The sequence below is a fragment of the Epinephelus fuscoguttatus genome, linkage group LG18, assembly GCF_011397635.1.
Source record: "Epinephelus fuscoguttatus linkage group LG18, E.fuscoguttatus.final_Chr_v1".
In the NCBI taxonomy this organism is placed as follows: Eukaryota; Metazoa; Chordata; class Actinopteri; order Perciformes; family Serranidae; genus Epinephelus; species Epinephelus fuscoguttatus.
The window spans coordinates 37,601,653-37,629,644 of NC_064769.1; the positions used below are offsets into that span (position 1 = coordinate 37,601,653).

The window sequence follows — 27,992 nt, forward strand, 5'->3', positions numbered from 1 at the left end:
TGTATAAAACAATGTGTTGTTGTTGACCTGTGAACCCATGTCTGCAGTATTCAGCAACCTCATGGCCCATGGGTAAAAACTGTCTCTGAGTCTGTTTGTCCTTTATTTTAAGGCCCTGTACCTCCTGCCTGAGGGAAGCAGGCTACACTGCCTCTGATATTTTCTATGCTCTGCTGAGGCACCGAGAGCTGGCAGTGACTTCCTGAGGAGGCAGAGGGCAACCAATGATCTTTTCAGCAGTTCTGGTCACCCTCTGCAGAGCTTTCCTGTTTGCCACAGAGCAGCCAGCAAACCACATTGTGACACAGTACATCAGCACGCTTTCAATGGTGGTGCGGTTGAAGGACACCAGCAGTTTCTCCTCTAGATGGTTTCTCCGCAGCACTCGCAGGAAGTGGAGTCTCTGCTGGGCCTTCTTGATGAGTGCTGATGTGTTGGCTGTCCAGGTGAGGTTCACTGTGATACACGTCCCCAGAAACTTAAAGGAGGCTACCGTCTCCACACATGCCCCGTTAATGTCCAGAGGATCATGGTCCTCTCTCTGCCTCCTGAAGTCAATGACCATGTCTTTGGTCTTGGTGGTGTTGAGCCTCAGGTTGTTCACGATGCACCACTCTGCTAGCTTCTGTACTCCCTCCCCGTACGCTGCCTCTTCTCCACCCGTAATCAGACCTACCACAGTGGTGTCGTCTGCAAATTTAACGATGGAGTTGGAGGGGTGGATCGGGATGCAGTCGTACATGTAGAGGGCGTACTCAGCACACAGCCCTGTGAAGAGCTGGTGCTGAGTCTAAGAATGGACAAGCAGAGCTGGCCCACTTTCACAATGTGAGGCCGGTTAGCCAGGAAGTCTTTGATCCAGGAACAGATAAGGGGGGGGGGGGATGTCCAGGACAGTCAGCTTCTCAATCAGGGTGTCAGGGATGATGAGCTGTAATCCACGAACAACATCCTGACATAACTCCTCGGCAGCTGCAGGCGGCTCAGGGCAGTGTGGAGGGCAGTGGAGATGATGTCCTCCCTGGACCGGTTTGCTCTATAGGCAAACTGGTGTGGGTCGCAGTTCTGAGGGAGGCAGGCCTTTATGAGTTGGATGATGAGTCTCTCAAAGCATTTCATGCCTACAAACGTCAGTGCCACTGGTCTGTAGTCACTGAGGCTCTTGATGGCTGTGTGTTTTGGCACTGGGATGATGGTGGCTGTTTTCAGGCAGGATGGTACTGATGCTTGTGTCAGTGATGTACTGAAGATGCTGGTCAGCACTCCAGCCAATTGGTCTGCACAAGCACATAGTACTTTACGGAGTACACCATCCACAGTCTTCAGTACACACCTCATCTGGTGGTCCTGAATGGTGAGTGTGGGAGGACTGGAGGTCTGGCGGGACGGCACCACTGTGGTAGGTCTGGATGCCTCAAAGCGGGCACATTAGTGGTTGAGTTCTTCTGCTAGTGAGGCATCCGTAGTGACTGCCCCAGGTGCATTGCCTTGATAGTGTGTGAGGTGTTGAATGCCCTGCCAGACCTGCAGAGAGTTAATGAAATAACAAAGTTAAAGTGCTTGCTGTATAAACAGACACTATGTAACTGGTACACACGTAATTTCAAATAAGTTGCTGTAGCTACAGGTTAGTCATCATTATAAAGGCAGGCAGGGGCACACGAGACACAGGGGTGGGGCTTACCGCAGCAGCAGAAAATCAAGAGGGGGAGGGACCCAAAAAAACTATACACCACCCATGACACAGCACACCAACAGCAAAGGAATCGTGAAGGGACACCACCACCAGGGGATTTGGGCTGCTGCTCACTTCGACCACCAGCACCTGTTTAAGAAAATTAAGAAGAAAACAGTCACTAAAAGCATAACATATAGTTACCACCTCAGCTGAGCCCTTTGGATGCGAAGAAGTTTAACATGTTTGATCAAATTCTTAATGACCGATTGATCAATCGGAGAAATTGTTATCACAGAGACAAAAAACGGTGATAAACAGAGAGTAATTATTGAGTTACTCTCATCAGATGGTCAGAAACAAGACTCAAACTGAATGATAATGTTGTTCCACGTCTGCTGGATGCACAACTGTTTAACACGCTCCACATAAAAATGTCTAGAAATGTTTGCGGTTTTTTGTGGTTGTGCGACTCGTGGTTGTAGAGAGAGCAGCTAGCAGCTAGAGAGACAGATATTTTCCTCAGGAGTTGGTAGAGACCAAAAACACACCTGAAAGTGAATACTGAAGTTATATTAACCTATGATTCATAATGTTCCACATCTGCTGATGCACAACTGTTAAACAGCTCCCCATTAAAACTTTATAAAGTGAGAATATGCCAATGTTACATTTAACAAATAAGTACCTTTCAAAAATGCAGCATAAAGACTACCTGTGACATCATGTTAGGGAAAACAGCTTAATTCTCCTGCTGCGGGAAGAAACCCCTTAAAAACTACCCAAATCATTAATTTAGCTTTAAATACTTAATGGTAAGTAAGGTGTACCTAATAAAGTGGCCGGTGAGTGTATATCTTTGAGCACAACTAATTTCCATAATTGCAGTATGAAATACATGACTAAGGATAAACATATATGACACAGCACCATTCTCTGTATTGTTTGTTGCTGTTTGTCAGACGTCTCGTTTCCACATCACTTTGCTTTGACATTATTAAGCCCTGTATGTAGCCTCCCCTCCCTTTATTGAGCTTATTTCTGAGGCTAAATTGCCTAACAAATTATTTTACAGGCTACAGCAACAGACAATGAAGCCAGTCACATGAGCGAGCCATTAATACACACGTAACCACTCTATACTGGTTCGAACCCAGCAGGCTGAAGAAGCCACTCGCCACACTTTCTTCAGGTTCACAGTGTTTATTCTGACAAGAAGCACAATAATGTGGTTGGTGATGATGTACAGAGCCAGACACAGCTCTTGCCCCACAGTGGAAATCATCAGCAGCAAAAGGGGATTACAACTCTTTCACATGTGATCGTATAATATTGTTGGAAACACAAAATAAATGCATACTACAAATAAACGCATAATACAAACATGCAGTCTGCTTCTTCATGTAGCATCTTACTTAGTCTTAGAAACAGCCATGAACCCATTTTTTAGTTTTATTTGGGGGGGGGAAACATTTCTATGCAAGGCGTTAACTAATAAACCAAAATATTTCTCTTCACAGAAGGTAAAAACATAGCTGACAAGTAGCACAGTGATGTGGTTGGTGATGATGTACAGAGCCAGACACAGCTCCTGCCCCTACACATTAACAACAAAACGCAACAAATGCAAAGCTGCCGCCGTTTAACATTACCTGTGCAGTACTCCACAAAACAACAGTGCGCGGGGTCAAGCAACCGACCGTTACCGCGGCTAACCGTTACACAAGCTAGCAAACTCATTTTCACTCGACCAAAACACAAAACGTAAGTTAACAATTACGGTCACAAAACATAACAAGATAACTCATGACACTTAATATACACTTTGATTTGAGTGAAGTGAGATTTACAGGGTAATATTTGAACGTAAGTAACTGTTAATACAGTGGAAATCAGCAGCAGCAAAAGGGGACGAGCTGACGTTTTCCGGTCCCTATAGTTAGCTACCACCACCGCCACGAGATGGCGCTCAAATAAAACATACAACACAAGCCTTGCATAGATAAACATATGTGCACCCATTTCGCAATCACAAAACAATTAGAATAAAAGACAGCAAGATCGCTTATCAATAACAAAACGTAAACAGTCTGGTAGTATGTTTATGTTTACTGTTGGTGCTACAAGCTAGCATGCTAACACCGAGCTAGCATGCTAACACCGCGCTAGGTTGACACAACGGCGGAGCGAGCGGCATCAAACCAAACTAATAGAGCTAATTTCCGGTTTGCTTTGTTAAAATACGGCACTACATGTACTCACACAGTCTGTAGGCAGCGTGACGACTCGCGTTTCTTCAGTCAACTCCTTCCCCTTGGTCTGCAGGTCCCGGTGAGCCGCGGGACGTCTGTACTGTTCAACTAATCCAAGCTGGAGCGGTGAACTTGCTAGTGATGTAACGTTCGCGAACGAGCCGAGTCTTTGAACCGGCTCTTTGAAGTGAAAGCGTGAACCGGCTCTTTAGAGTGAATGAGCCAGTTCCTGATTTCTTTGTTTTTTGCTTTAATTTACTCTGTATCCATTAATTTCAGATTATTTGATCTGGAACAAGTTGAGAGAAACTAGTTTGTGAGGGAGAAACACAGTGCAGCCGCTTACTCGTCACTTCAAAGAGCCGGTTCAAAGACTCTGCTCGTTCATGAACAAACGGTAGGAAGCTAACCCACTATCCACTAGCACTTGCTTGTATTGACAGACTTGTTTATAAAGGGCGTTGCTATGGCTACACCAAACTTTATATCTGCAGAGTCTATTCTGGGTCCACGTTACAATATCCACATCACGTGATGCGATAAATTGGCAATGCGATTTGTCGTTGGACACACACACACAAACACACACACACACAGCAAAAAAAATAAACAAACAAACAAACAAACAAAAAACAATGAACGAACCGCATCTTTGAACCGGCTCTCACAAGTGAACGAGAAATCCCATCACTAGAACTTGTGCATGTGCATTACAACAGTTAAGTGTTTTTTTCCGAACTTGTGCTCTGAGCGACCTGCCCCATAGAGAGAGAAGGGTTAAGGATTAATATATATTAATATAATAATTAACAATAAAATCCTTAAAGTATACTTCACTTTCTGTATCGCTGTATTCCTGTGGAGGATTAACAACTCTTCACAGTGTTGTTCATATTAATGTCAGATGAATCAAATGTATTTTAGCTGATTTAACTCAGAGAGAAAAAGGTTTATGTTCCTTCATTAAAGTTATAGTTGGTAATCCTGCTCAGAAACACTTTTTGTTATACTGGGTAAAATGGTCCTTCCATCCTGAGAGGAGTCAATACACAATGTGTTCAGAAAAAGGAATGAAAAGAATCAGACGTCTGTGGCAGCTGCAGGCCTGTAAAAACTCTGACCAATCTCTGCCATTCGGTGCGAATGGAAAGAACCAATCAGATGCCTTCATGTCTCGTATTGCCTGAGCCCCCCTCCATCCCTCACTCCCTCCTCCCTGTGCCACTCATCACATGTCACCGTTGCCTGAAATACTTAGCACACTCCTCAGCAGAAATACTGAGTTAGCAGGAGTTTGCTGCACAATGGCAGAGAAAATGCAGCCAAAAGTACCACTTCCAGTGTTACTTGTAACGGCTCACCCCACTAAACAGGCTGAGAAAACAAAGTCAGAGGCAGAAAAGGCTTTGGATAAAGCGAGAGGACAAACCAGACATCAACAGCAGTCCAGCTTTTGAACGGTGGAGACAACTGAGGGAGCTGAAGGGCCTGAAAAGTGATGCGGTGTGGAGCTTAGACGAGGTGCCGCTTTCAAATCTTGCTAGCTCTCCAACATTACCAGCTATAGCTTTAATACATATTTCAGGGTTTAATATATAAACTTGTCTAACTGCCAAAATTATTATGGTTGGGAAAATCACAAATCAAATATTCTTGCACACTCTTGCAGCTGAGGCAGCAATTATCATTTATGATATAAATATTGAAATATGCTTAAAATGTCCCTCGATAAATATTGATAAATATGGTAGTGTTATCATAACCCTACATTACAGGGCATATAGAGCAAAGATTTTAACATGCCATTCTCCATCCATCCACCAGAGGTCCTCAGACTTTCCCACCTGTCACCTGACTCCTACATCCACCTGCTCAGCTGTTCTTCATTTCCCAATTACCCCTCACAGTATTTATACCAGTTTCCAGTGGCTTTTGTGTAACTAAACACGGGTGCGTTTGGCGACCTGTTACCACAGTTTTAGCAGCTTTTGTGCCACAGAACCTGGGTATTTTACGCCTCAACATAACCTTTTCATAACCATAACCAAGTGGTGTTTGTGCCTAAACATAACCATGTGAAGCACATTGTTAGAAATACTGCATAATGTACACTGCCAACATTTTCTCTGGTGGTTGGATTTACATTCTGTTATATATCAAAAGTTGTGTTAGCTGAGGAACAAAAAGTCTGAAGTTGTTGTTTGAATGTGACTGTGTTTTGTTGGTTCCTCAGGGCTGATTACTGGGAACTATGGTGAAATATGGAGGGGGCACAGATGGATGAAAACCTTAAACATTTTGGAACAAGATCCACAATGGAAATGATTCAAGAGGAGTCTGCCTCTGCTGCAGAATCAGTAAATACAATATTGGATGAAAATAACTCATAAGTGGAAATGTTTTTCTCTGCGTTTGTAACTTCTAAATTGATCTTTATGCTGCATTTTTGAAAGGTACTTATTTGTTGAACGTAACATTGACATATTCTCACTTTATAAAGTTTTAATGGGGAGCTGTTTAACAGTTGTACATCAGCAGATGTGGAACATTATAAATCGTATGTTAGTGTAATTTCAATATTCACTTTCAGGTGTGTTTTTTGGTCTCTACCAACTCCTGAGGAAAATATCTGTCTCTCTAGCTGCTAAGTGTTCCTCTCTCTGTGACCGCTCGTCACTGACTATTCTGTTCGGTGCCGAGCAGGTAGTGCATAAAAAAATGCATGAAGTACATTTTGCATATGATACATACATTTACTTAAAGTTTTGAATGCAGGACATTTCGTGGAGTATTTCCACAGTGTGTCTACCTGGCTTCACACAGTGCTGATTTTTACCTCAGCAGCACTCGTCACCGTTAAACTTGGCTGGTAGATGAGTCATATGTAGAGACAGGCGTGCAGCACAGGGTGAACCAGATTGAGTCTGCCTGCATTTACAGGGTGGCAGTAACGGTTATGACCTAATTACACACGCTGCACGCTGCATACACAAAACGTACACTAAAGAAAGTCATGTTTTCCCAAACACCACCCGCTTCTAATACACAGCTTTTTTATAAATTTGATCTTTGCCTTGCGATGAACCCAGTCTTAAGACATTATTTAGGAAAGCACAAATAATGTAATGGAAACACAAATTTTATCTGAAGTTGGTTGTTATTATTTCGGGAAAAAAATACACGTTTGTTTCTTCAGATTGATTCATTTCATTGTGACTGGCTACAAGATAAAAATACCCAATGTTTTTACAACACAGGACTTTAATTCCACTGCCTATCTTCTTCTCTTGCTATACAATGACGAAACTGTCTGTGTGTGTGTTCCACGTTTTTCTCCTCACTGACTTGGTCAATCCATGTGAAATTTGGTACAGTGGTAGAGGGTCATGGGAGGATGCCAATGAAGCAATATTACATCAATTGGCCAAAGGGGGGCGCTATAGCAACCCATTGAAATGTCAAACTTTGAATGGGCATATCTCATGCCCCGTATGTCGTAGAGACATGAAACTTTGCACAGAGATGCCTCTCCTCATGAGGAACACATTTGCCTCAAGAACCCATAACTTCTGCTTATATAGATTTTCCGCCATTTTGAATTTTTTGAAAAACACTTCAAATGGATCTCTTCCTAGGAAGTTTGAGCGATCTGCATGAAACTGGGTGAACATAATCTAGGTAGCAATATCTAAAGTTCCCTCTTGGCAAAAGTTGGAAAACTTCCTAAAACTGAGCTTCTATAAGGCAATGAATATTGCGGAGGGCGTGGCTCATCACATAAAGGTGTAGAACATCTCAAGGGTTTCACCCATCACCACGCAACTTTGTAGGCATATGACCACACATAATCTGAGGGGACCCCTCCATTATTGAGCCCATCAAACAAAATGGGGGCGCTAGAGAGCTCATTTCTTATCTAGGCCTAACCGCCATATGGATTTTTACTAAACTTGGTAGATATGTAGAACAGGACGCCTCAAGGTGACTGGAGAAATTTAACTCTAATTGGCAACTGGGTGGCGCTATAACAACAGAAAAATGCTTCAAAATGGCTAAAATGTGACCGATCGCTGTGGCTCCCCCTGTGGACCAATCATAGACCGCGGAACCAGGGGGGCCAGGGGGGCCATGGCCCAGGTAACTTTTGTACTCTGACATAGAGGGCTGCATTGGGATTGGGTCCTGCCAGGTCCCACAGGTCCCCATTAAACAGTAGAAGAAGAAGAAAAAGAAGAAGAAGAAGATGTAGCCTAGCGACAGGATGTCAACACAGGATCTTGGTGCACATGCATGAGCGTTTCCACTCCATATTTATTCATAAATGGACGGATATGCCCTGAACCAGCTTTCATACCAATTTGCCGCTTGCTCCACCTGTCTGTCTGTCTGTCTGTCTGTCTGTCTGTCATGAGACAAACATGAAAGAAGACGTGCAGTTTATTGTGTTTCACCGGCAACGAGCTGTCATTATGTGCGAGTATTACGCACGTCTGCCTGCTCTTTATAACTCACTGTGTGAACCTGTGTTGCATCATAAAGATTTGCCCCCTCGTCATTTTTAACCGCCCCCTCAGTAGCTTCATCCTGGCGCCGGGCCTGCCTTAACCTCAGTCACTGCGTGATTATATAAAGGTAGAAAAATCAATAAATACAGAGGAGGAGAATAGAATATGAAACAGCCTTTATTTCATTAAAAACTAAATGAAAACAACGAAATAGGAGCGCTATTCCTGACCAGTGCTCAAAAGACATGCAGGCCAGGGGAACGAAACAAACAACCCCATGAATCTCTTTATTAACAGCCTATAAAATGACGTGTTTTCTCCTGCGGGACGGGAGAAGACACAAAATCAATGCATCTCTATTATTGTGCGGGCATAAATTCTCAGAGTTTTGCGGGAGCGGGCGGTAATGGTCAGAAATTCAGCGTTCTGGTTACTTTTCAGTAACTGCGCAGCTGCGCTTGTTTTGTTTGTGTGTGTGTGTGTGTGTGTGTGCGGCTCTGCACATCAGTCTGATATGAGTGCTGACTTGTGATGATAATGAATATGATGTTGATTTAGATTCAAGGCAGCAAGATGAGTTTTGGTTGTGGTTGTGGACTGGATGTTGTTGTTTGCTATAGTTTCATCTGTGCGTTTATGTGTAAATAGGCTTGGCCTGTTGTGTGTGAATGTTAGAGTGGGATCAGAGGGGTTAATCTGAGCAAGCATGTGTTCGTGTTCATGCGTGTACTGTAGATGTGACTGTGTGGCGCCGGAATAAAAAATGTTATTTAAAAAAATGTTAATTAAAATGTTATTTAATACATCAGTAATATTGTCTGTTTCAATGCATATGTGACACAGCTACCAATGGGTATGGATTAGTCTGTTTAATTTACTACACATTTTTGTAAAGTGACTAGAGAGTCTGAGCTATGTGCCATAGCTGGGTCAGACGATCAGAAAAGTCAGATAGAAAAGAGGGGTTTTGCTTTGGGGGGCCAGAGAGTTTGAAGGAGATGTGTTCAAATGAATGGGGATGGTGGTTACTTTAATGTCCTTTCTATAAACAGCGTCAACACCACCGCTCGGCCCCGAAAACAGATTTGATGGGAGAAACTTTGACCCATTCTTACGAACATTTTGGAGACGGTAAATTGGTGACGCAGATGGGGAGGTGGAAGCCTGATTATGGAAATTGTCTCTTTTTTTTTTTTTTTTTTTTTTGCCATTTTTGGCTTTTTTCCATAGGTAGATTTTTAGTATGGATCCTATGAATTGTTTTATAAATGAGACCCCAGGTGAGGCAGCTGGATTCCTTTCAAACCTCCGCAAGTTACACATCAAAATGAGGAAGGCAGACATCTCCACGGCCAATGTCTCCACCATTTGGCAACTCACACCAAAACTATCTAGACTGATAAATAGCACTGCAGGTAAGGGGTAAAATATGTATTTTTGATTTGGGGATGCTATAGTCTTTCAAATAATCCAAAACTGACTGTTAATTGTGGCTTTTTGCAGACATGGTTGTAAACTATAAGAGAAACTTCTGTGGTGCATGGAGGCGTACAACTGCAGCGCGTCAATTCTAGTTTTCCATATATTTCATTCTCTTCATTGCAACATATCATCATGCATGTTCAGTTTTATTGTGCCGTCCTGAAGGTGTTGTCCGTCCATCAGCCTGATTCCATGTAGGCTTATATCTACTGACGCTTATATCTACTGACGTATTATCACGCCGAATCATCTACGTCATCACGCTGATTTGAATAAATTCTCCGGAACTTTGAGGTGCGGTGGAAACACAAAAACACACAGATTACCAGGAATTCTTTTACCCAGGTAAATAAATCCCTGGTAATAAAATTTCCTGGAAATGTTGGTCGGAAAAGGGGCTAATCCTTTTCATTGGTGGTTAAACAGGGAGAGTTTCAACTTTTTGTTTAAGAGCTCCAAGGATTACTGTTGCAACGACACATCATCAGTCGGGTAAAACAAACCTGTCTAATCCCAGCTCACGTTCCCTGTTTGTGGGAGAAACCAATCGCATGGTGAATTCTGCTTCACAACGACTGGAAGAGCCGATATCGAAGGATCGGAAAGCAACGTCGCTAGGAATGCAGTTATCCTTGTGGTATCTTTTCTGATACCTCCTGCTTGAAACCCCAAAAGTCAGAAAGATCTTGAGGTCCCGCTTTCACGGTCTGTATTCACACTCGATATCAAGATCAAACAAGCTTTTGCCCCTATTTTCTGTCCTCCCTGAGCTCACCATAGACAGGCATACCACACCAGTCAAACTCCCACCTGCCACTGTCCCCAGAGTGGGTTAGATTAACATTGTGTATGGGAAAATGAATGGGACTTTTACGTCTAGATCCAGAGGACATAGTTGAAATAGCTCTGTATTTTGTCATCAGATGTGGAGGACATTTCACAGTGTTTGTTTTCAGCTTGTACCCCCAAAAACGAAACAAAAAATCAATCACTGCAGCTTTAATTCTTGTGTTTTTGTCTTTCTGTATGAATCCATCTATCATATTATTCCTCCCATCTCTGCGCTCTTCTTCTTTCTCTTTTGGTGTGTCTCAGTCAGACAGAATGAGTCCTCAGGGACAGTTTGAGGTTCACTTCAGGTCGCTCTTTCAGACAGCGACCACTTACTCACGAGACTCAGCGCTTTGCCAGAACTGCTCCACTAGGTTGTTTCATGCATGATGCCGCCACCAGGGATACAAGCTGATGGGTTATGACATCCCTGCAGCACACACACACACACACACACACACACACACACACACACACACACTTCCAGCCATTCGGGCATATAGAGCGAACAAGCAGCATCTGGACAGTTTCTCTGAAGGACTTTATACCCAGGGTTATTCATGACATTACTGAACAGAGAGATGCGTATGTATGCATGCAGAGCAGGCAGGAAGTCACATTGCCCACACACACACACACACACACACACACACTCAGACACACTCAGACACAATCTGCACATCATTGACCTTAAGCTCTCAGCATGCGTGGTCATGAATTTGGCATTTATCCGTCATTTGTCATTAACTATGCCTCCCTGTCTCTCTGTGGTTTCCTCTCCCGTTGGTCTCTCATTCCTCTGGTTTCTCCTCATCCGTCCCTAAAATTTGTCTTCTGTCTAACAGCTCCAGCATCACTGCCAAACTATTTGCTGATTTTTTTTCCCTGCTAATCTGAAGCATGAAGTGTTCCTGTGTGACTGAAAAGGTTTTTAAAATTAATAAACCATTTCCAAACAGGCATTTCTACATGATTTTCAGCCTTGCTAGCAGCAGTCAGTCAGTCGGTCCAACACTTTATTCCACACTGAAATATCTTGACAGCTAGCGCCACCATGAGGACAGCATTTGTGGGTCAGAGAGAAATGTCTCAATAATTATGTGATGGACTGCCATGAAGTCTGCTGCAGATATTAAAGTAACCAAGAGGATGAATTCTGCTCATGTTAATGATGCTCAGACTTTTCCTCTGATGAAACCAGTGACCAGTAGTAACAGAAGCCTTTTTTGATTTTGTCAGGTCTAAGGTCATAAAATCTGTGACTGGAGTCTGACTCGAGTTCAAGTCATGTCAACTCGGGCTCACTCCGAAGTCGTTGAAAACTGCTGGTTGGTCAGTGACTTCTGGTGTCAGACACATACGAAAAAACCTTCCTTTTACGTCAGCATGATACACACCCAGTTGCTGCTATTGTTTAACAGCACCCAGCAGTGTCAGGGGGAGCTGCAGTGAGACAGCAACAAAAGTTAAGGCAGCAAAAATCTGCAACTCATCCTCACTGCGACCTCGTCACATGTCCACGTTTGGTCATGGACTTTCCACGTCCACATACGACGTCCAAGGTACCCTGGGTGTGTTGGTTGTTGACGTTCTGGGACGCCGTGTCAACTTCAGCGTGTTACATGCATTGTCTGTTTCTGTTTTCACAGGAAATGTACACTTTGCATACAGTCTCTTTCAAAATAAAAGCACTACGTCGGTATAACACCACAAATTGACGTTTTCTTTTCGTCCGCCAACTAACACGTGGTTTGGGTTAGGGAAAAAGTGAACTGAGTTGAAATCTGAGTAATCTTACAGGATGGTGGGTCGAACACTGACTTTCACCCAGGATGGCTGTTTGTTATGTTCACTTCCTGACTGCCCCTCCCAACCTACTCGAACTTTCACCGCCTTAACTTTCATTCTGTTCCATTGTGTTGGCTGAACATAACCATGTGCGTTTGATGTTGAAGGAAACTGAAAGTCAATTTACAACTGGCCACATATCATGCCAACTTTTATTTTGAAAGGACTGTATGTACATCAATATCTGGTGTGGTGCAAGTCACTGCCCAAGTGCCAGATTTTGACGACTTTAGAGTGAGACTGAGTTGAAATCTGAGTAAGTTGTGCAGGAGGCGTGGTGGGTCCACTGACTTTCACCCAGGAGGCCGATGTTCACTTCCTGACTGTAAAGCCAAACCCTGTTCTTTTTTTCTAAACCCAACCACTTGCATGTGTTGGCTGAACATAACCATGTGCGTTTGATGTTGAAGGAAGAGAAAGTCAATTTACAATGTTGTACTGACGTAGTGCTTTTATTTTGAAAGAGACTGTATGTAAACATTAAATTTCCTGTGAAAACTGAAGTGTATTTTGGAGGTCCCAGAACGTCACCAAGCAACACACGTCACGTCTCGACATTGAGGCCTAGTCCACACGAGCACGGGTATTTTTAAAACCGAACTTTTTTGGCCTCCAGTTTTTAAAAAATCTGCGTCCATACGAGCGGTGTAATAAAAATACCTCCGTCCACATGACACCGCAACTTCCACGATCAAGCAATGTCATACACATGCCAAAGCAGTAGGTGGCGATATAACTCCTGACTGTAAGGCCATTGTAGCCAATCAGAAGGCAGTAAAACGTCATTACCGGAAAAACAACAACAAGCGTACTATTATGCAGCAGGAGCGGTCTCCGTAACAGCACACTCTTGCGCCTCTGTTGCTGGATGTGGTTGAGTAGCGTTAGTTGTATGATACAGCCACAAAGTGCTGATATGCTGCTAAATAGCAGCAGTATGTTGTTTAGGTCCATCCTCAAATTGTCTGCCGCACACACTGGATTGGTAATAACACAGCTGTTTTCTGTTTACGTCGCACACTGTGACGTCATACAATGGAGACGAGACAAAATAACTGCGGTTATCCTGTCCACACATGACTGCTGACGCCGGACTTTTCCAAAAAGTTCACAAGTTACAAATAACTCCGGTTACAGGGGCCCAAAACTGCGGTTACGTGTGGATGAAAGGCCAAACCGTGAGCAAAGAGTCACGGTTTTATAAATACCTGCGTTGGTGTGGACAGCCCCTGAAAGTCCATGACCAAACATCGATATGTGATGAGGTTGGAGTGAGAATGTGTTGGTCCACACCTCTGCCGTGAAGCCATAGGTGTTTCTAGCCCATTTTTGGGGGTGCTGAAGCACCCCTAAATTGAATCCCAGCAATCCCCCCCCGACTCGGGCTCTGAGTGTTCTATCTGCACAGAGCAATGCACTGCCTTCCAGAGAGTGGGTGATATGCAGTAGTGGTGTAAATACCTGGCTTAAACCAGGATATGTGGCGCATTTCTTAACTTCTACCACTCAATACCAACACATTATTATCATTACCAGTCCTCATTTTTGCTGCATTTAATTGTGAGGTCACTGTTTATGTTGTTAGGTAGGAGTTAGCTGACGTTTTTTCGAACTAGGAAACGTTACAGGTGGTCAGTACCACTGTCCTCTGGAATGAGAGAAGCTAGCTGTTGTGTCATGTGCATGTGTTAATATTAAAGCCAAGGTGCTCACTATAGGGGGCTGGTTTACTCCAGAAACACACATACTGTTTATGTGTATGCTGAGGAGCTGCTGTATCAAAATGAGTCGTCTTCTCCCAGAAATTAGGGTTACGATATGTTTCTTTCATGATTCCAATCCATTCCTCTTTTGCTGTGGCTCAGCATTTAAATAACCTTTATCAGATTTGATGGTTTAGTCACAGACTTTCCCAAAAAGTGTTGTGCTTTTCTTTCACAAATGTGGGAATGAAATTGAGTTAAAATATACAAAACAGTGAAATTTATCTTGCCTGGCCGGGTAGCTCTCTGTGTGCTCAGCACCCCTAAACCTCTGATCCTAGAGTCGCCCCTGCGTGAAGCCATAAAACTTTGCCCGACCCCTCTTTTCTGAGCCCGGTCTCACTCTGAAGTCGTCGAAATCCAGCACATGGGCAGTGACTTGAGGTTTCAGACACTGACAACAAAAGCCATCCTGCCACGTGAACATGATACACGGCCAGTTGATGTTCAAACCCTGTTCTTTATTCCAAACCCAACCACATGCATTTGTTGTTGGTTGTACTGACGTAGTGCTTTTATTTTGAAAGAGACTGTATCAAACTGTACATTTCCTGTGAAAACAGAAGTGTATTTTGAAAACAGACAATGCATGTAACAGGCTGAAGTTGACACGGCGTTCCAGAACGTCAACAACCAACACACCCAGGGTACCTTGGACGTTATACTTCGACACTGAAAGTCTATGACCAAACATCTATATGTGACGAGAGTGTGTTGGTCATGTGGCCATAAAACTTTCCCCGACCCCTCTTTTCCAACTTTCCCCTTAGACGTGAACTGTGAAACAGAGCGAGGTCTAAGTGGTGTGTGTGTGTGTGTGTGTGTGTGTGTGTGTGTGTGTGTGTGTGTGTGTTGGGACTGAGCCTTCGTCTTGTTCCAGGACAGTGAAAAACCTCTTTGTTCCTTAAAAGCAGAGAAAATGACTTCTCCAGTCGTCACTTGTGAGATGAGGATGATTCATGAAGCCTGAAGCCTTCCTGACGTCCTGACGTCTCCTCTTGTTTGAACGTTGGTTCAGATTAAGCTGCCTGCTTGTTCTAACTTCATTCACCCTCATGCCGGCTCTGTTCCTCTCTATAATTACACACTCTTATCAGCTGTGCAGCGCTTGGGATTACGTTCTCACGGGCAGCCCTGTGGCCACCCTCTCCTCTGACCGCTGTACAAACACAGCTCCAGTTTTATCCCTGCAGCTCTTCTGCATCATTTGCAAATGTGACTCCATCACATCAGAGTCCGGCCTCGTCTCACTGTGCACTGTATCATGCTCAGGTTAATACTGACGGGCAGCGCCGAGGTACTGCTCTGCTCATACGCAGGTCTCTTCTTATGTAATTAATGTGTTTGCATAACCAGCGCTTAATTATGTTAATATGTGAGGAAAGAATCAGACATTAAACACCTCGAGCTAATAGCTGAAGTTTAATTAACAAACCGGTGGTGAAAACATCAACACAAACACACAAACACACACGCATGATCTCATGAAACAGACTGTGTGTGTGTGTGTGTGTGTGTGTGTGTGTGTGTGTGTGTGTTTGTGTGTGTATTCTCATCCGATTCAGAGAGCTTTAAGCATGCATGGAGCCCTTTGTGGTTATTTCAGGGTCATAATTTGGTTGTTTATATATAAATATATAGATCTATGTAGAGCCTCTATGAATAAAACAATTTAATTTAGCATTTATAAGAAGCCTATGTGAGCAAGCACATAATCAATTATAAGGGCATTTTAAGTGTAAATATACAGTATTTATCAATATTCATAACTTGCCCTTAAAGACACAGCCTGATTTATACCGTAACAATTGTTTCCTATCATTCATTTTCTGTTTCTACAGCAGTCTTTACTTACAGATGTTTCACACGATGAGTTACGACTCTTAATTAATCAGCACTTAAATCTGCTGACAGCTACATTATTGTCTAATAAACCATTCAGACTAATAAATGTTTATATACTGCCTGTAAATGCTTGTTGATTAATCTTTTCATTATTTTCTTCATTGATTGATTTTTTAAATGTACTTTTTCTTATTATTATTAAAGTGTTTAAGGGCAAAAGTGAAATATATGCAAAAAACACACCAAAACAAAAAAATACAAACAATTTGAAGATCATGAAAACAAACAGGCAAGAAAATAAACCATAGGAAAAAAATAAAATTAAAATGAATTTTTTGACAAAAAATCATCAGAAAGCAGTGAAAAGTATTTATTTTTCTGCTTCCACATTTCAAAACCCAAAGGTATTCAATATATATATATATATATGTGTATATATATATATATATATATTATTTTTTTTTACTTGGAACAGAGTAGTTTTACACTGTGGTATTATTTTTTTTACTTATTATCGCTTTACATGTCAATAATTAAAACGGGCAAGACATGAAAACAGCTTTTAAAAGAACTGATAAAAACACTTAAGTGTATAAAAACTAAGGAAATGAAGGGCAGTCTAAATGAACTTAAAACTCATACTAAAAGTATGTTTTCAGTACAAAAAAAAATTGAAGATCGTAAAAACAAGTGAATAAACAAAAGCAAAAAATTAAATTAAAATAACAAATAAATTGTTTTACAAAAAAAAAAGTCAGACAATGGTGAAAAATGTTTTATTTCCCTAATCTAACAGCCCCAAACCCAAAGATACTTAAGATATACATACATATATTTTATTTGGAACACTATATTTTGACTCTGTGGTATTTTTATTTTGTGTGAAATACTTTTTTATTAGGGATGAGCGAGTACACTGCGGCATTTTGCTGCACTCCCCAATTTTGTTTTTATACTGCCAATGCTGAAAAAAGACTGATTGGGCTTTCCTGCAAATTTGCACAACTCCTGTCTAAAAACAGCTTAAGCATGAATTTTATAGGAATTGATCAGAAGTTGCAATATTTATTACCTAAGCGAAAAGTATTTATAGAACAGCCCCAGAACTGAGCTTCAGATTATTATTTCTTATTACAAGAGTAACAGATTAAACACAGCTACCAAAATGAGGATTTCCTTCATTGTGAATACAGATACTGGCACATTTTACTCGTATGATATGCATACTTGTAGCAAGTGCATTACCTGCATCTTTTTAACTTGGGTTTTTATATGGTAAGCCTTTATGTTTTTTTGCAATATAGAGCTAAAAGTCACTCTCTGTAAATAAAAATATGCTGTTTTATTTATTTTGTCTCATAAAACACGTCACATTAGGACAAAGACAGAACACATTTAGGCAGCAGGACACAGGGTCCATGTGTTAGAGTAAAAAGTAAAAAACAATCATATAACACAAACACAATAGGGAGGTAATAATTTTTATTTTAAGTTATTTTATTTTGTTAGACAGTCATGCATCACTTCCTGTTTGTTGGGCCTGAAGATACAGTGAAACTCTACCTGCTGTCACACCTGTGTCATCAACTCAACCTGACGTTCAGACACAGCGAAGGCCATGCTGAAGCCTGATGTGTAATTTTTAATTTGTCATTTGTTTAATTAACAACCCTCCAAGTCATGTTCTGCTTCATGAGCTGACACTCTGCTCAACAACAGCTTGTTTTGGCACATTTTCAGGGTTGAGTTAACATTCAGTTTTGTGCAGATCTCCTAGCAGGCGAGATGTTTGGCCAATTAAGCGTTCAATGTGGCGTGATGACAGAGAGGCACAGAGTGGCGGAGAGGCCACTGGCACATCATTAGACATTACAAAGAAGGGGCCACAAGAGGGCAACAGCAGGCCGGACACTGCTGCACACTGGGGGTGACTGACAGTGATTTAAATCTAACTGAACCTTTGGAGGACAGAAAATAATTCTCTGAGACACAACAACCACAGATCAATAAATCAAAGTGTCTCCACAGACGCTCATTTTAGTACCCTGACATGACGACGTCTCGTGTGAGCAGAACATGAGTGACATGAGTGACAGTAACAGCTTTGTTGCTCCACTGACCGCTCCAGTAAATGGCTTAAGGTTAACTCTTGGCTACGTTTTCTGAATAATAGAATTACATAATCATTATGGGCTCTAATTGCACGGTGCATGCAGGCCTATTGGATTTGTATTGTATTGTACATAATAAGTGCAGCTGTTTAGCTTCAGGGGAAATAAAGGACCAAAAATAGATCTATTAGAAAGTATTCCCATATGGTGCATGAATACAAGCTCTTTTGTGGCGCATGTGTACAGTCAGGGAGGCAGCAGAGGATTCATCAGACAGGGAGAGGAGATGTGATGATTTAATTGGTGATTGTAGAAGATTAAAGTGTTGTAGGAGAATTCAGACCCTTAAGTAAAAGCACATGAATGTAGAAATGCTTCATAAAAGTCCTGCATTCAAGTCCTACTTAAATACATTATCAGCAAACTGTAGCTACTTCAAGTGCTGAAGATAAAGCACTCAGCCTCCATTAATGATGTCTGACTTCATCAGAGTGTTTATACTGATGCATCGATGTAAGAGCAGCATGGTGCTGTTGTAGCTGCTCCAGGTGGAGCCATTATGATCTACTTTATATTCACTTAGCCTTCCAGTCTTCTGGTTCCAAACCTAGGGCTCGTTTCCACCAAGCAGTACGGTTCAGTTCAGCTCGGTACATTTTTTTCCAGTGAAAAGATGTGGATGGTACCAACAGAACCGTTCCGTTTCACTGTGACAATTTTGACCATCACTTTAGTTTTTATATGACACACACTTTTAGTAATGACTTTAAAAATATAGATTCATTTGGAGCGGATTATGTGAAGGTCATATATTCTAATCCTCACTTCCTGTGGGCTACAGCAACACTAAACCCCTGAGCTTGCCTGAGAAGGACTAAATGCACAAAGCTGCTATTTTTAAATATCCCATGGAGAGAGACTCTCACTGCAGCCTGTTCTATTTTGTTGTGAAAATGTGGGCGTGCAGCCTCGTTCTGTGGACGATAAACCAGGTGCAGACTTCCATCTGTGTCACCGCTGATGAGGAAATACAGCGAGTGCTGGACGGAGCAGTGAGTGACAACAACCCCGCCCACATTTAAGAGGACTGTCTGAACACACCGAGGGTCTAGGTACCATGTCTGAAGGGTCACTGCTGGCTCCAAAGGGACTGGACTGAAAGGGTTTGGTGGAAACAGAGCTGTTGTGTAGATGAACTGTGGTGAACTTTCCTCTATTTAACTAGTGCCTAGATACCCTACCTCTCCCCCTGGCAAAATTCTGCCAGATGACTTAAATTACATCATCCAGTGGAGTTTCACCGGATAAAACTCCACACTCCAGTCCACTTCAAAACGGTTTTGAACTGGACTGGAGTGTGGAACAAGAGATTGGAAGATGTGCAGTCGGTGCACTTGCTGTGCCTAAAGTCTGCACGGTCACAAAATATGGGCTGGATTAGCTGGATCCATTACAGACCATCGCAGACATGGTTGGATGACGACATTTAAGTCGCAGACACATGGATGCGGAAACTGTGAATTGGCCTTGAAGAGTGAAAGGTTTGGGAAGTGGATGTGTCAATCAAACACAGGACTTCCCCCCAGGAGACCAGTGTTCATGTCCTGTATGAAACCAAGTGACCTTTGCGTTATTGTCAGGTACGTTGCCACCTTAAATTAAGTCCATAGCTTAATGTTAAGTACATAATGTGACAACGTCCAATCATGATTTTTTTTCCTAAACCTAATTTACATAACTTTACTTTCCCAAACCAAACCTGTGTATTTTATCACACCTAACTTACTTATTTTTGCGTTCCTAAACCTAACCTACATAAATTAACATTAGGTTTGTAATGTGATGAAGCCCAACCATAATTATTTTGCTAGAACCTAACCTACATATCTTTACTTTCTTAGACCTAATTTACCTTAGTTACGTAACTTCCCTGAACCTAACTTACGAATCTTTACTTCATCAAACCTAACCCACTTATCTTTACTTTCCTCAACCTAACCTACGTAACTTTACTTTCTAAAAATTAACCCCTGTAACTTTACTTTTCCAAATCTAACGTATGTAACTTTACTTACCTAAACCTAACCTACGTAACTTTGCTTTCCTCAACCTAACCTATGAACTTTACTTTCTGAGACTTAACCCACGTAATTTTACTTTTCCAAATGTAACGTACATAATTTTACTTACTTAAACCTAACCTACGAACTTTACTTTCTGAGACTTAACCCACGTAACTTTACTTTTCCAAATCTAACGTACATAACTTTACTTTCCTACACCTAACTGATGTAACTTTACTTTACCAAACCCAACCCACCTATTTTTACGTTACCAAACCCAACCTACGTAGCTTTACATTAGGTACGTAACATGGTGAAGCCCAACCATGATTCTTTACCTAAACCTAACCTAACCAGTAGAGGTGCTAATACATGGGGCGCTTATTTGTTAGGTATTGTACGAACTGTTGTATGAGGATATGTTGTCCACAGACATTTGAAACACAGTACAAGGGACTCAACTAAAGTTACCTTAACCTAACGTAAACACAGATTAGCATGTCACTTGCCAAAATGCTTGGGAACTACAAGTTTAATCTTTTTTAATTCATTGTGCTTCACAAGCTCATCAGATGTTTTTATTGTAATATCTTCATTTAAAAAACTAACTAATAACCGCTGTCAGAATTAGTACAGAGTGATTTTGCTATGAAATTTAGCAGAGTTGTGGAATAAAATAGGATAAAAAAGTATATACGCAAATACAGCATTTGAGCAAATGTACTTTGTTGTAGTAGTAGCCTAATTGTAGTTGCAGAGTGCAGCAGACGGAGTGCGTGATATTTAAGCTGTAACCTGTTTCCCCCTCTCATAGTTTACTTTAACGGCAGTAGTGGCATCACCATTTTGTCTTGTGCTGATGAGATGAGAGTCGACAGATTTAGTTAAACAGCAAGAGAGAGAGAGAAAGGAGGAGAGAGGCAGAGAGGGGGAGGGAGGCGGAGCGAGGCTCAGGCTCCAGTGTGTGATGAGGAGGCTGCCAGTGAGGAGGAGAGTACCGGAGAGGATGCTGGATGTTGAGACGGAGCTGCTGGCGGTAGATTTTCAGTCACACTAACCTGAAGCAGCTGAGACCTGACAGAGAGATAAAAAACAACAGCACATCTGTGTGAGAGCGTCAGGTAAGACCAGACAGTTATTAAATAATTAAATCTTCTTCAAAAGGTTCATTGATACTGTTTTTATGATGGAAAATATCCTTTTAGTTTGAACTTTTTAAAATTTTGGTTGGTTCTCAGCAGCATAAACAGCCTGCACATTTGAATTAGTCAGTGGATCAGTCACAGTAAAATGTCATTACATCAGCAATACTTCTCCAATGATTGTCAATAAATTAAACATTAAAAATCAGCTTAATTTAAGGGAGAATTTCTGATATTTCCCTCAAAGTCCTTCTGTATACCGTCATATAATAAAAACCATTTAATTATTTAAATGTAAAAATAATTTTAACATGATTTTGACTGCAAAAAGATATTTTTTGTATATTGTTATGTTTAAATATTTATGATATATACATTTTATTTTCTCAAAATTCCATATTCACAGATAGCTGACGTCATGTGAGTGACATGCTATGATGCAGAATTCCTGTAGCCTACCTAAGAAAGATTTATACCTTATGATTATAATGAATTTTTGATGGTGATACAGATACCAGTCGGCTATTTGTAATATTTTAAAAAGTCTGATAATATTACACTGACACATATTTGTGTTTTCATGTTCTTTTATTTATATTTATCTGATTTTCATAGACATCAAGCAACAATGACATTTACAACGACAACAAAATACATAAAGCACATCTAAACAGTTGTCATATTCTGAATGTGCATTACTACAGTTAGAGATTATGTGTATGTTAAGTATATGTTTGAGAATTAATCTTTTGGTTATCTTCAGTGGCATAATATCTGTTTTTAACACACACACATCATGTAAGCAAACATTTTGGTAAAGAAGTAATACATTTGGTGGTCGAATTTTGATACTTTGGACAGAGCCAGGCTGTTTCCCACTTTTTACAGTCTCTATGAGCTAAGACCACTCGGCTTCCATGCAGAAGGTCCAGGGTTCGGATCCTGCTGGGGTCGACGTCAGCAAAGGCATGCAGCCGCAGGAGGTTCCCACTGCTGAATCAAATGGGAACAGATTAATCTGAGCCATGTCCTCAACAAGGGCGCGTCGGGAGGTTCCGGACGTAAAAGCGGATTCATGCTAAGCTAAGATGTAGCTACATATTTAGCGTACAGACGTGCAAGTGGTGTCATTTTTTCTCTTCAAAAACAGCAAATTAAACGTATAGTCCTGCACATAATGCCCTCCAAAACCACAACTCCTCATTTTTACACTTTGTTTTTTGTGCGAATTAAGACAAGATGTTAATAAGGGAACTTTAGAGGTGCTAGTAGTCGGATTTTGTTACCTTTGGTCAGAGCCAGGCTAGTTGTTTCCCAGAACACCTCTAACAGGAGGCGCCCAGGAGGATCCTGATCAGATGCTGAACCACCTCAACTGACCCCTTTCAACATGAAGGAGCAGCGGCTCTACTCCGAGCTCCCTCCAGATGTCTGACTCCTCCCCCTATCTCTAAGGCTGAGCCCAGACACGTCACATTTTGGCCGCTTGTATCTGCGATCTCATTCTTTCAGTCACTACCCAGAGCTCACGACCATAGGTGAGGGTTGGGACGTAGATGGACCAGTAAATCAAAAGCTTCACCTTCTGGCTCAGCTCCCTCTTCACCATGAGGGTCTGTCGCAGTGCTGATGCCACCCCAAACCACTGATCCGTCTCACGTTTCACCTAGCCTAACTCAAGACCCCAAAATACTTGAACTCCCTCACTTGAGGTAGTAACTGTCTCCCAACGTGGAGAGAAGAACTGTTTCTTTATAAAATGACTGTTGCATAGTTGTCAAAATCCAACACTTGGGCAGTGACTTCCGGCATCAGGCACTGACGAAAAAGTCGTCCTTTAACGCCGGCATGATACGCAGCCGGTTGCCGTTATACTTAACAGTGCTCGGTGGCGTCGGGGGGGAAACGCGATGGGACAGGGACGAAAGTTAGGGCGACAAAAGTCCAAGTAGGGTGGGTAGAAGGGTGGTGGATGGGTCCAACAAATAACGACTTTCACCCGTAAGAGCGTTGTTTGATCCTAAAGCCAAACCCTGTTCTTTTTTCCTAAACCCAACCATGTTCGTCTGTTGTTGGAGGAAAAAAAACACGTCAATTTGCAGTGTTGTACTGTCATAGGGCTTTTATTTTGAAAGAGACTGTATGTAACTGGTAATTCTCCTGTGGAAACAGAAGTGTATTTTGAAAGAAGACAATGCGTGTAACAGGCTGAAGTTGACACGGTGTCCCAGAACGTCAACAACCAACACACTCAGGGTACCTTGGACGTCATATGTGGACGTGGAAAGTCCATGACCAAACGTGGACATGTGACGAGGTCGCAGTGAGAATGTGTTGGCACAGAGGAGAAATCTTTATGTTATAGACTCTGGTCAGCTCCGGAGACACTGTCAGCATTTATAGGCTACAGCACCTTTTAAACAAGTTACAAAGTGCTTCACAGGGTACAGATGCAGAAAAATAAAACAGCTACACAGAAAGGACTCATACGAATACAGAGGACGGGATTTGGGAAGTTCTGGAAGCAGTTTAGACTCAGCTGATGTCACAGAGGAGGGGGAGACACATCCAGAGGGACTAAAGCACCATCACCTTTGGATATGCAGAGGGAGCTGGGTATGAAAAGACCTTGGTTGGATGATCTGAGTGGCCTAGAGGTGGTGTAAGCATGCAAGAAGACCATGCCGAGCTGTGCAAGAGATAAGCAGTATCTTGAAGTCTATTCTGTACTTTACAGGGAGCCAGTGAAAGGAGTGGAGGAGCGTGCAGCCTGCTGGCTAACAGCAGTGAAGTCAAAGCTGAAGTCAAAGCTGAGAGGGAAAGAGAAGACGAAGCAAAGGAAGCTCAGTGTGTGTGCGTGAAATCGATTTGCAATGCTGTAACACTCACTTTTTATTTGGTCTATCATCCTCAGCCACAGTCGGTTTTATTGAGCCCCCCTCTTCTTTCCCATGCTCCCTGTAATCCCTGCTGAATGCTCCTTTTGACCCCCAATCAGCTGTATTGACTGTATTGTGTGTGAGGTGGGTGGTGGTGGATTATACAGGCTGCTGAGCGCTCAGGTGCTGACTGATGTGGCTAATGTGCTTGAGCAGAGACGGTTCACGCCGACTCAACACCCCCTGCCTGCTGAACTCAGGGGAAATATTTCTTACTGAGGTTTTTTTTCCTCGTGTCTGTGCTTTTTGAGATGTTGGCATTCAAGACTTAATTGTCTTTAGTGCTGCTTTCAGGAGCAAAACAGCTCAGCGGCAAAATAAGTGCTGTCAGTGTGAGGCTAATTAGACGTCGTCTGTTTAAGATAATGAAAGTTTAATGTAAATCAGTCTGTTAAAGGGCCAGTTCACCCAAAATACAAAAACATATTTATTCCTAGGACAGCCTGGCATCCTGGGAATTATTAAAGGGATGATTGACATTCAGTGCAAAACAATGATTGGTGAGCGCAAGATGGAAAGTTAAAGTCTCAAGGCAAATGAATCAAACGCAACTGGACTTAGTTTTGTCTTAGAAGACGTTTCACCTCTTATCCAAGAGGCTTCATCAGTTCATGCTTGTCTGACTAGGCTGGAAAAACACAAGTATTTAACCTCTGGGGAGGTCTTCACAAGGCCAATGATGTCACTGGTTTGTTAGTGCTCCAATGGTGTGTCAACGACAGTTGTTGGAACTCCTGCTGCAACGGTTGTCACTGGAGTCGTTAGAGTCACATGAGGCCATTTGTGAACGACCGTTGTTTTTAGAGGTTAAACTGTTAAATCTCCTGGGCAAGGATGAAAGGACAGCATTATAGGTGGGGGCTAGGTGGTGTTGCAGACCTCCTCCTCTTTTGAGAGATGGCTTTTCCAATTTCACATAGATGGCTTCTTTTACACCTCTTTCAAACCATCGGTCTTCCCTGTCCAAAATGTGCATGTTGCTGTCTTCGAAGGAGTGTACTTTCTCCTTGAGGTGTAGATAGACAGCTGAGTCTTGCCCTGTCGAGTTAGCCCTTCTGTGTTGGGCCTAGTGGTTGTTTTGTTTCACCAGTGAAAGTAAAAGTATGGAGGTGGGGTGGAGAATGGATCAAATCTGATGCTCATGTCCTGTGAAGATTTGCACTCAATGGATGACTTTTTTTCTCATATCTACATTTTTTTCCTGCCTTTTACCAATTGTTTCAGTCGCTCAACCGTAACCATACCTGAATCATCACCTCATTTAGTTTAAATCTGACGCCAAGTAATATACGGTGACTGACAAAAGCAAACCAATGTTCTGTTGACAAAAGCTATGACGAAAACTTTTCATCAACGACTTTCTTTCCACGACAAAAACGAGACAACGACGAGCTACAAATAGATCTCGATAATAAAAACTGAGACAAAATTTATGCTTAATTTTCATTGACGAGACAAATGAGACGAGACGTGATGAAAATGTTAGTGGTGGACTATCGGACACTGAAAGCTGAGAACGGCTGTCCTTGAAATATTATTCAAAAGCTGCATGAGCAACAGGCTGGTAACTCCAGTAAATAGTCTGCACCAGGATGTTTCGGTTGGTGCGAGTTGTGAGCAGTAATTCAGCAGTAAATAATCAGCAGTGTGTGTCTGACTGTGGATGGTGGAGCTGCTGAATGGATTTGTGGAGTTTTTTAGTTGCAGCGGTGGCTGTTAGCAGTTAGCGGTTAGCTCCGCTTGTTAGCTGCTGAACGGCTGATCATCATTATCGCCAGTGGTGGAATGTAACTAAATAGATTTACTCAAGTGCAGTACTTAAGCACATATTCAAGGTACTTATACTTTACTTGAGTATTTTCATTTCATGCTGGTCTATAGTTGTACTCCACCACATCTCACAGGTAAATATTGTACTTTATACTGCACTACATTTAGTTCCTTCCTCTCCAGTAAAAAACACCTATATCCAGATGTACTGATGTTGACTGTGATAAACTGAAGGACGAAGTGTTTCTTTATGTGTTGAGAAATTCTCCTCCTTCTTAAGCTAAATAAACTCTTTAAAAACCTTCTTGGATCAGCTGGAAAATGCATCGTCACCAAGCTGAAAACAGGCTGTTTTTATGACATCATGAAAACTTGACTTTTTGATTTTCGTAGTACTCACAGGACAGCCACGCTACAAACACGATGATCTTACAGAATATGATGCATTGCTGTGGATTAAACTACCCAGCAGTATATAGAGGAGTTCAAATGAGAACAACCTTAAACATCTACAGCAGTAAAATGACACATTAATGCAGCAGGAATATTCAGATAGAAAAGGAAAACACTGACATAATCACTACTTTTAATAAATCCTGCTGATAATACCTAAGTGAACGATCTGAATACTTCTTCACACACCGACTAAACAAGCACAAAATGCACATACCTAATGTTTAAGGTAATAAAAGTCAGTGGTTTATGTTATCGATAGGTTTCACATGGGCACGTGTCCAGCCTAAGTGGGTGAAATTGCCTCCTCCATCATAAACGGTGTCAGGGTCAGGGTCAAGTCCTTCGGACCTAATCCATCAAAGCTATCAATTGAAATTCATGAATTTCCCATTTTCCCATTACTTCCAGTGAGGACATGTTCCACATGAGCTCATTCACTGGAGCGTTTAACAGTTTGGACGGTTGAAATGTCCAGTAATTGACTTTCCTCCTCCTCAGATCTGCAGCTGAGGCATTATTGTTAGCGCTCAGGAATTCTCTCAGCAGCACAGCAGGAGCAGCAGATGTGCTGCTCAAACCCACCGTGGGCCCGAGCGTTTGATTAACTGTACATCACGAGCGCACTTGGAACTGTTCGCAGCCAGGAAGGATGGGCGGGGGCAGATGTGTATTTATACACAAGCGTGTCACAGGAACACAGCTGTAAACAGAAAATCACTATGGCTTCTTTATAAGCTGCTATGTGTGAACGTCTCCTCTCAGTGACCCCGATACTCTGTCAGAGCCTTCAGGGCAAATATGTCCGACACACAAACACACCACTGGTGATTCTCGTTTGTCTTATGTGACCTCCATAGACGCACTGTTTGAACCAATTTAAGAAAACAAAATAATAATGTAAGGGCCTTGATACAAAGATGTCAGATACCAGAAACTGCTTCGAAATTGAATATTAAAATGAGTGTGAAGGCAGCATCAGAGCAGTTCTTGCCTAGTGTTGGAGATGTCGGCCATAGAGATGTCTGGCTTCTCTCCTATATAGCAGAACAAGATGACGCTTGGCTTGTGGTGCTCAAAGCGCCAAAAAAATACATTAAACTACATTTTTTCCCCAGAAATCCTGACCCAGTTACTCGCCTTCTTGTGAGCAGTTTCATGCAGGAACCATTTTCTTTCCACCGAACTACACCCGCCAACCGCATCATCGCACAGTCACAAAACACACCTTGTAATCTGTCATGTCAGTAAGGGAATATCTGCAGAATACTGAATCTGTTTTGGAGGCTCATGGTGCAAAGTTATCTTATCCC

At 42.0% G+C, this 27,992-nt stretch overlaps 1 protein-coding gene across 1 annotated transcript in view; it reads left to right on the forward strand.

Moving 5' to 3' along the window:
- Nucleotides 1-6,113: 6,113 nt before the first annotated feature.
- Nucleotides 6,114-27,992, forward strand: part of rph3aa (rabphilin 3A homolog (mouse), a) — a 68,531-nt gene continuing 46,652 nt past the window's right edge. The window contains exon 1 of the mRNA XM_049604465.1: nucleotides 6,114-6,284. The gene's annotated coding sequence lies outside the window, so the exon portion shown is untranslated. The remainder of the gene's footprint in view (nucleotides 6,285-27,992) is intronic.